This window comes from Suncus etruscus, chromosome 16, assembly GCF_024139225.1.
Source record: "Suncus etruscus isolate mSunEtr1 chromosome 16, mSunEtr1.pri.cur, whole genome shotgun sequence".
NCBI lineage: Eukaryota > Metazoa > Chordata > Mammalia > Eulipotyphla > Soricidae > Suncus > Suncus etruscus.
Genome location: NC_064863.1, coordinates 42,610,917 through 42,621,171, shown reverse-complemented (window position 1 = coordinate 42,621,171; position 10,255 = coordinate 42,610,917). Strand labels below are relative to the sequence as shown.

The 10,255-nt window shown below is 35.1% G+C and overlaps 1 protein-coding gene across 1 annotated transcript in view; it reads left to right on the top strand.

The window, feature by feature from the left end:
* Positions 1–10,255, top strand: part of OCIAD2 (OCIA domain containing 2) — a 945,756-nt gene that overhangs the window by 643,206 nt on the left and 292,295 nt on the right. The window lies entirely within an intron of this gene.

Here is a 10,255-nt window from a genome sequence, read left to right as displayed (position 1 = left end):
ACAAATAAAATCAATTTTGTGAGCACACAAGAGATCGGAGAAAATTATCAGTAGAGAATGACTCTAACTTTCATCACATGCAAATACAAACTCAACATACCCAGATGAAAACTGACTCTCAATGGAGCGATTTCTGAGAGCATAGCCAGTAGTAACTCCTGAGCGTCAACGGGTATGACCCCCCCCAAAGAAAACTGACTCTCAATGAGGACCAACTTTGTGACAACAAAGACAGCCAGCGAACTTGAAATCAAAGGGAGTTCATGGAATTCTGTATGTATGAAAGAACTTAAATGGAACTGCTGAACAAGATTTCAGTGAATTTCACATGAGTATTTTTGCATTGATCATAAACCTGAAAATAGGAGACATTCTGAGCAATTGTTTTAATATGTTGAAAGACCGATCAGTTTCTAGAACAAAATGTAAATTAAGAATGAATTTTCAAGATTTTGTCAAAGAAAATGACACTTTACAATCATCTTTGCCAAGCCCTTCTCTGGTGAGAGTGTCACCCAGAGCTCTGTCCTTTCATTCACCCTCCTCCTCATCCACTTTTTCCCTTTCCTTTCCTTCTCATCCTCCTCTTCTGTTTGCATCAAGGGATCGATGTATCCAGTGTTTCAGGTTCAGTTTCCAGTGTTTCTTGATATACCTTTCAGTCCTGTTTAGACCCCACTGCTTCACCACCAATCTCTTGGTCTTCGACATGAGAGCAAGCTTCCCTCCCAGACTCCAGGCCCATATTCTCAGCCCATGTCCCCCAAATTCACATAGAATCTGTCAGGCTTTAAAAGTTATCATTTTATTCCATTCATATGATCTCCTACGGTCTCTTCCTAGGTCAATAATATAGACCTAAAGCCCATTTAAAACTTCTGATTTGAGGGCCAGAAATACAGGCCTTCAATTGCCTACTTTGCACTTGGCAACCCCAGTTCAGTCTCCAGGATAGCATATGGTTCACTGAGCACTGCCAGGCATAGCCCAAACCACCTTCCTTTCTCAAACATACAGGTATAAATATAAAACACCTTGATTTTATTGAATACATGCATGTCAGGAAATCTAAGATGGAAAATGATAGAGTTTGGGGGAAGGGTATATTCAAACTAACTGCTAGTGTCATCAAATTGTCCTATAGACTATAAACTCAGAAACTCCTTGTAAGCTCTCAGTTGTCAAACATAGTGTACCTTGATGTGCCATCTAGTTCAGTTTTAGGCCTCTAACCTCTTTGCCCCCACAAAATTCTCAAATCTTCAAATCATCATTATCTGTTCATCCTACCACTTCTCAAAAACTCTGTATAGTTTTTGTTGGTTTTTATAAAGACCCAATTTTATCACCTGAACACACCATACCTTCCCAACTTCATTTCATGATTTTATACAGTTTAGAAAATTTACATCAATGGTTTATTTCCAAACACATAATGAGGCCTTCATTCCTCTCTAATTATTGTTTGTCCTCCTTGATCACAGTTAATATCTTGAAATTTTACTGTCCTTGTGGTGAGAAAATATAATCTATAGGAAAGACATTTTCTCCCTCCCCTATTCCACAGAATAAATTTTTTGGTATTTAAATATTCATTGGTTCGTTGTCTTCCTTCTTCTAATGATTTGGTTTGATCACTCCAGTCTACTCTGGCTAGGTAGGAATACATTTATGTTTCCTATTACTGCACTCTCAATCTTTCCTATCTACAGGCACCTTCCCATAAGATTTAGGTATGCTCAAACAACTTCAACATAAAAAGGAAGTTACATCAGCACATCTTCATGTCTTTTGCACAGCAAGGGCGTCCCACTCCTACATATTCCATAGGTGCATTGCAGTTAGGCTTGGGTGCACTATTCCTTTCACCTGTAGCTGTGCAGGTCACACATCTTCAGCTGCCACAGAAAATGAACTCAATTATTTTCATCCAGTAAAACCTCCAGTATAGAGCAGAGTTATCTGTGCCTTCCTGAATACTATTTTTCTGTGGTCTTGTGATCAGATTCAGTAGAAGATGAAGAACCCAGTAAGAAACAGACAACAGGAAACAGAGAAAGCAGAAAGAACTTCATGAAAGAACTCTGCAAACATCTGTTCAAACTAAAGGAAAACTACCCAGGGAAGAGTTAGCCACAAGGGAAAGAGCTGCCCCAGAGCCTGAAAAGACAGGAATTAAAGCTGCGGGTGGACAACTGCTTTGCTAGGTATCAGGGAAACAATTCACTGGTCAACAGGACAGGAAGATGCCATGGAGAAAGCTCTCTCTCTCTCTCTCTCTCTCTCTCTCTCTCTCTCTCTCTCTCTCTCTCTTCTCTCCCTCACCCCTCTCTCCTCTTTCTCTTCTCTCTATCCTTCTTCCTCTCTTCTCTCTCTTCCTCTCTCTCCCTCTCCCCCACTCCCCGACTCTCTCCTCACAGTGCCTTCCAGAGGTTGACCCTTGAGCCCTTGAGAACCAGAGGACCAGAGTGCCCTTGGTGCCATCATCACATATGGTCCCCAATTCTGTCAAGAGTGCTCCCTGAATGCAGAGCCGGAAGAAAGTTCTGAGCACTGCCAGATGTAGAACAATAAACAAAACAAAACAAAATATTTTGTTGGGGGTGCACATTTAGTGAGATTAAGGGGCTACTCCTGGTTCTGTACCTTGTGGTCCCCCCTGGTATTTCTAGGGGATCATACAGTGCTAAGTACAGACTTTTTAAAACCCCTATCAAAATGCCCTGCTATGTGTTTTTCTCAAGTTGCAATAGTTAGATTTGAAGCTTGTCACCTCCATATTTTAAATCATATCACCTTTGGTTTTGCTCTAAAATTGCTTCAAACTTTAAGACACCCAATCTCCATATATTTTCTACCTCACCCATTCTGTTTTAGTTTCATTTGTTTTTATTATGTTTTCAAGTTCTTTTATTACAGGAGTGGCCCTTATTTCTCATAAAGGTAAGTCATTTTTGCATTTATTTAATAAAGTAACTCAATTTTTTTCAGTCTAATAATTCCATAATAGGGTATTTTTGTCAAGTAACATTTGAAATATCCCTGGGATAAATTTTCTTTATTGTTTCTAAAACTATTTAAACTACATTCAAAGTCTCATATCAATGTCTACAAACCCCAAATATGAAGCATTAAAAACATTTTCAGTCATTATGCTAGAGAGAGGAATAAAAGGAGAGAGAGCAATCCAACTAGCTCCCAATTTTTCCACTTCACCAACCCCTCAAGCCCACATGCCAGACAGCCAAATAAAGAGGATTTTATCCATAGCCACCATCTGACTTTGATCCTAGAAGATCCAAGAACAACTCAGATGAGTTCCTTATACCCTCCCGAATATAAAAGATAATAGCAAATGGTTGATTTAAGTTGTTAACGAGAACATAGGAATCGATTTAAGTTAACGAGAAAAGAGGAATATACAGAAATACAGGGCCAATATTAATCATGGGGGCAAAGAGCCAGTACAAAGTCTATGACACTCTGTGCAGCTATGACTCCAGCCCTGATTCAAATACTGCACCTTATATTGATTCCTTTGAGCACTACCAGATGTGACCCCTCCAAACAAAACACAACAAAAAATTAAGCATGGGGTTGTACAATAGGCCATTTATCTTCAGTATATTATTGGAGGTAACAATAGCTGGACTATTTAATTTTTAATTATTGTTTTAATATCAAATTTAACATTTAATATAGTATAAATATAACATAAATATAATACATTAAATGGCATATATGTTATATATAAGAATTATATATTTATAAGTATATAATTATATATAATATAATAAATAAAATAGTGTGTTGTTTAATTATGTATTAATAAATACATCATATATATTTGACATATTATTTATTATTTTAATATTTAAAATTAGTCATAGCTAAGAAAGATCTCCATTACATGCAAGAGTTTGTTAATACCTTGAAGTTTAGGGTTTATTTTGTGTGGGGGCCACAACAGGCAATGCTCAGGGGCTACTCCTGGCTCTGCACCCAGGAATCACTCCCCCGTATGCTTAAAGATAAGGTGCAGGGTATTGAAATCAGGTCGACTTTATGCAAGATGAACACTTTCTCCTCTATACTATTGCTCCAGCTCCTTAAATTTAGTTTTATATTAATATATTCATAGTATTATAAATCATGAAATAGCAATAAAAGTTTTCTTAGCAAAATAACCCCAGAAATTTAATTCTAGGTTTTCTCTATAATATAGCTACTAGTAAGTTAAACTTTTAGTCCAAAATTTAATTTTAAATTTTTGGGGGTTATAATTTATCCACTATACAGTTGCGTAATGAGACAATTAGTTGAATAGTAAGTTACAACACTGCTGTAATTTGCAGCCATTATTGCTTGCACCTTAGTTTCTTTTGCTTTAATTTACTGGGATTGAAACATATATAAATCTTCCTGTTCCACTAGATTTTGAGATAATTTTAAAAAAGTCTTGTTATTTTTACTCCTGCAACTGTTTCTTTTTTTTGTTTTGTTTTTTGTTTTTGGGTCTCAACCGGCTGTGCTCAGGGGTTACTCCTGGCTCCACGCTCAGAAATTGCTCCTGGCAACCCCGGGGGACCATATGGGACGCCGGGATTCGAACCGATGACATCCTGCATGAAAGGCAAACACCTTACCTCCATGCTATCTCTACGGCCCCACAACTGATTCAAATAACAGAAATTATAACTACTTTCTGCAGTGTTGATTGAACGAAGAACAGCTTTTAGTAAAGAAAAGAGAAACTTTAAGTTGTTTTAAGTTTACTTGCCTTTGCACTAATTATAAGCACCATTTATCACTCAACACTATCTCTAACCTCTAACCCTAGTTACACTTTGTGAGTTTTTTAATTCTAAAATCAGTATCATGATTACTGACACTAAAATAAACCAATGAGGCTTATATTCCATGTAGTTAAAAAGAAAATAATTTGCTAGCAAGAGAGCCCTGATGGCTTTGCATTGAAGAATGGAGATATGGAGAATATAGATATGTTATCTCTTTCCCCCCAAACCCTATCAGCCCTATTATTTATCATATGGTCATTTCGTTGCAGCAAAGAGATTCTATTTATATATAATATTCAATGAAACAAATGGGCTATTGGGGCTAGAGCTTGTATAAAGTTATTTTTAATGAAAAAGTTCCTTTCTCAAAGATATGTTGTTGTTTTTTCTCTAAAAGAAGTTTGTAAGTACCCTGTGTAATCTTCAGATTTTCTTCTTTTCTCATCACTTGGCTGACTATCTAGTCATTTTGTCCATATGGGTCATCCTCTGATTACTTATTCTCAGAGCACTACACCTGCCACCACACGGGCCTCCTCTACTGGGCATTACCAGGTAATTTTCAGGCAGGCTCTAGAATATGCTGATTCCAGGTCCCAGCACACATTAGCTGTACAGAATGTGGGACATGCCTAAGTCTGGAGGATGTGGATCACCACAAGGTCATTGCTGTCATCGGAGCATTCCCATTAGTTATGGAAATGGGAATAAAAAACACCATCTGGACAGACATTCCAAGGGAGGGATACACAGTAATGATTGACCAACCCAGTGCCTGTTCCCAGTGAATGCACAATAGATATTTGTCAATTACATGAATGAAGGACAGAATGCAGACCATTCTGCTCTAATGAGATACAGAAGGTCTTTAAAATCCAGATTTAACCCTTCCTCCAACACGACCTCTGCCCACACCACTAATTTCAAGAGAAACCAGGTAAATTGTCTTCTAGCATGACTTACATTCTAAAATTTATCTAGTTGCTTCCTTCTTAGTATCATTTTATTCCATTTAGTATATGGAATTCTTGTGACTCCTGTACCCAAGAATTAGGATTCTCCCTGACTTGCCCATGGCTGCCATTCGTACTTCAAGGTCCAGCACAAAAATTGCTTTCTTCTTCATAAAGCCTCTCCTAACAACCTTCCCCCGACCCCTTTGTGCTCTCCAACTACATAACCTTATTATTCTGTCTAGCCTTTATTTCTTTCTGCTTTTCATGCTCTTGTTTTCCTGATATGGCTGTCTTGATGGAGATCCTTGGACAATCTTGATCAGAATTCTGCTCTTTCCCTAAAATTGACATTTCTAACAAAACATATTTCTTTTTTTTTTTTTTGTTATTCTCCCTACTTAATTAGATACTTTCCAAAAAAAAAAAAAAACCCAAAACAAAAAACAAAACCCGGGTTGATTAAATTGCTAACCAGCATCTTAAACATAAGTACTCTGCTATGCTTTAACTGCAGCATGAAAGCAATTTTTGCTATATATGTATATATCTTATATGAGTAGAACAATTGCACCAGGCAACTTTGGCCTCTGTAGCTAATGTTTCTTAATATGGGTTTGATATTGGGGAAATAGCTTAAAGGGGTAAAGCACATGCTTTGATGTGGGAGTCCAGAATTTGATTGATGGCACCTCTTGATCCCCCAAGCACCAAGCAAGGAGTTGTTCCTGATTATGGCCAGATGTGAAACAAAAGAAAAAGGAGAAAAGAAAGAAAGCAAAAAAAAGAAAGAAAGATAAAAAGAAAGAAAGAAAAGAAAAGAAAAAGAAAGAAAGAAAGGAAGGAAGGAAGAAAGAAAGAAAGAAAGAAAGAAAGAAAGAAAGAAAGAAAGAAAGAAAGAAAGAAAGAAAGAAAGAAAGAAAGAAAGAAAGAAAGAAAGAAAGAAAGAAAGAAAGGAAAGAAAGAAAGAAAGAAAGAAAGAAAGAAAGAAAGAAAGAAAGAAAGAAAGAAAGAAAGAAAGAAAGAAAGAAAGAAAGGGAAAGAAAGAGGGGCCAGAGAAATAGCACGGAGGTAGGGCATTTGCCTTTCATGCAGTAGGATGGTGGTTTGAATCCTGGTATCCCATATGGTCCCTCGTGCCTGCCAGGGTTGACTTTTTGAGCACAGAGCCAGGAGTAACTCCTGAGTAAAGCCGGGTGTGACAGAGAGAGAGAGAGAGAGAGAGAGAGAGAGAGAGAGAGAGAGAAAGAAAGAAAGAAAGAAAGAAAGAAAGAAAGAAAGAAAGAAAGAAAGAAAGAAAGAAAGAAAGAAAGAAAGAAAGAAAGAAAGAAAGAAAGAAAGAAAGAAAGAAAGAAAGAAAGAAAGAAAGAAAGAAAGAAAGAAAGAAAGAAAGAAAGAAAGAAAGAAAGAAAGAAAGAAAGAAAGAAAGAAAGAAAGACAGAAAGAAAGACAGAGAGAAAGAAAGAAAGAAAGAAAGAAAGAAAGAAAGAAAGAAAGAAAGAAAGAAAGAAAGAAAGAAAGAAAGAAAGAAAGAAAGACAGAAAGAAAGAAAGACAGAAAGAAAGACAGAAAGAAAGACAGAAAGAAAGAAAGAAAGAAAGAAAGAAAGAAAGAAAGAAAGAAAGAAAGAAAGAAAGAAAGAAAGAAGAAAGAAAGAAAGAAAGAAAGAAGAAAGAAAAAGAGAAAGAAAGAAAGACAGAAAGAAAGGAAAGAAAGAAAGAAAGAAAGAAAGAAAGAAAGAAAGAAAGAAAGAAAGAAAGAAAGAGAAAGAAAGAAAGAAAGAAAGAAAGAAAGAAAGAAAGAAAGAAAGAAAGAAAGAAAGAAAGAAAGAAAGAAAGAAAGAAAGAAAGAAAGAAAGAAAGAAAGAAAGAAAGAAAGAAAGAAAGAAAGAAAGAAAGAAAGAAAGAAAGAAAGAAGGAAAGAAAGAAAGAAAGAAAGAAAGAAAGAAAGAAAGAAAGAAAGAAAGAAAGAAAGAAAGAAAGAAAGAAAGAAAGAAAGAAAGAAAGAAAGAAAGAAAGAAAGGGAAAGAAAGAGGGGCCAGAGAAATAGCACGGAGGTAGGGCATTTGCCTTTCATGCAGTAGGATGGTGGTTTGAATCCTGGTATCCCATATGGTCCCTCGTGCCTGCCAGGGTTGACTTTTTGAGCACAGAGCCAGGAGTAACTCCTGAGTAAAGCCGGGTGTGACAGAGAGAGAGAGAGAGAGAGAGAGAGAGAGAGAGAGAGAGAGAGAGAGAGAGAGAGAGAGAGAGAGAAAGAAAGAAAGAAAGAAAGAAAGAAAGAAAGAAAGAAAGAAAGAAAGAAAGAAAGAAAGAAAGAAAGAAAGAAAGAAAGAAAGAAAGAAAGAAAGACAGAGAGAAAGAAAGACAGAAAGAAAGAAAGAAAGAAAGAAAGAAAGAAAGAAAGAAAGAAAGAAAGAAAGAAAGAAAGAAAGAAAGAAAGAAAGAAAGAAAGAAAGACAGAAAGAAAGACAGAAAGAAAGAAAGAAAGAAAGAAAGAAAGAAAGAAAGAAAGAAAGAAAGAAAGAAAGAAAGACAGAAAGAAAGACAGAAAGAAAGACAGAAAGAAAGAAAGAAAGAAAGAAAGAAAGAAAGAAAGAAAGAAAAAGAGAAAGACAGAAAGAAAGAAAGAAAAAGAGAAAGACAGAAAGAAAGAAAGAAAGAAAGAAAGAAAGAAAGAAAGAAAGAAAGAAAGAAGAAAGAAAAAGAGAAAGAAAGAAAGACAGAAAGAAAGGAAAGAAAGAAAGAAAGAAAGAAAGAAAGAAAGAAAGAAAGAAAGAAAGAAAGAAAGAAAGAAAGAAAGAAAGAAAGAAAGAAAGAAAGAAAGAAAGAAAGAAAGAAAGAAAGAAGAAAGAAAGAAAGAAAGAAAGAAAGAAAGAAAGAAAGAAAGAAAGAAAGAAAGAAAGAAAGAAAGAAAGAAAGAAAGAGAGAGAGAAAGAGAGAAAGAAAGAAAGAAAGAAAGAAAGAAAGAAAGAAAGAAAGAAAGAAAGAAAGAAAGAAAGAAAGAAAGAAAGAAAGAAAGAGAAAGAAGAAAGGAAAAGAAAGAAAGAGAAGAAAGTAAGAAGAAAGAAAGAAAAAAGAGAAAGAAAGGAGAGAAAGAAAGAGAGAAAGAAAGAGAAAGAAAAAGGAAAGAAAGAGGAAGGAAGAGAGAAAGAAAAAGAGAAAGAAAAAGGAAGAAGAAAGAAAGCGAGAGAAAGAAAAAGAGGAAGAGAGGGAGAAAGAAAAAGAGAGAGAAGGAAAGAAAGAAAGAATGAAAGAAAGAAAGAAAGAAGGAAGGAAGGAAGGAAGGAAGGAAAGAAAGAAGAAAAAGAAAGAAAGAAAGAAAGAAAGACAGAAAGAAAGACAGAAAGAAAGACAGAAAGAAAGAAAGAAAGAAAGAAAGAAAGAAAGAAAGAAAGAAAGAAAGACAGAAAGAAAGACAGAAAGAAAGACAGAAAGAAAGAAAGAAAGAAAGAAAGAAAGAAAGAAAGAAAGAAAGAAAGAAAGAAAGAAAGAAAGAAAGAAAGAAAGAAAAAAGAAAGAAAGAAAGAAAGAAAGAAAGAAAGAAGAAAGAAAGAAAGAAAGAAAGAAAGAAAGAAAGAAAGAAAGAAAGAAAGAAAGAAAGAAAGAAAGAAAGAAAGAAGAAAGAAAAAGAGAAAGAAAGAAAGACAGAAAGAAAGGAAAGAAAGAAAGAAAGAAAGAAAGAAAGAAAGAAAGAAAGAAAGAAAGAAAGAAAGAAAGAAAGAAAGAGAGAGAGAGAGAAAGAGAGAGAAAGAGAGAAGAGAGAAGAAAGAAAGAAAGAAAGAAAGAAAGAAAGAAAGAAAGAAAGAAAGAAAGAAAGAAAGAAAGAAAGAAAGAAAGAAAGAAAGAAAGAAAGAAAGAAAGAAAGAAAGAAAGAAAGAAAGAAAGAAAGAGAAAGAATAAAGGAAAAGAAAGAAAGAGAAGAAAGTAAGAAGAAAGAAAGAAAAAAGAGAAAGAAAGGAGAGAAAGAGAGAAAGAAAGAGAAAGAAAAAGGAAAGAAAGAGAGGAAGGAAGAGAGAAAGAAAAAGAGAAAGAAAGAAAAAGGAAGAAGAAAGAAAGCGAGAGAAAGAAAAAGAGGAAGAGAGGGAGAAAGAAAAAGAGAGAGAAGGAAAGAAAGAAAGAATGAAAGAAAGAAAGAGAGGAAGGAAGGAAGGAAGGAAGGAAAGAAAGAAGAAAAGAAAGAAAGAAAGAAAGAAAGAAGAAAGAAAGAAAGAAAGAAAGAAAGAAAGAAAAGAAAGAAAGAAAGAAAGAGAGAAAGAAAGAAGAAAGAAAGAAAGAAAGAAAGAAAGAAAGAAAGAAAGAAAGAAAGAAAGATAGAAAGAAAGACAGAAAGACAGAAAGACGAAAGAAAGAAAGAAAGAAAGAAAGAAAGAAAGAAAGAAAGGAAGAGAGAAGAAAGGAAGAAAGGGAGGAAGGAAAGAAAGATAGAAAGAAAGACAGAAAGACAGAAAGACGAAAGAAAGAAAGAAAGAAAGAAAGAAAGAAAGAAAGAAAGAAAGAAAGA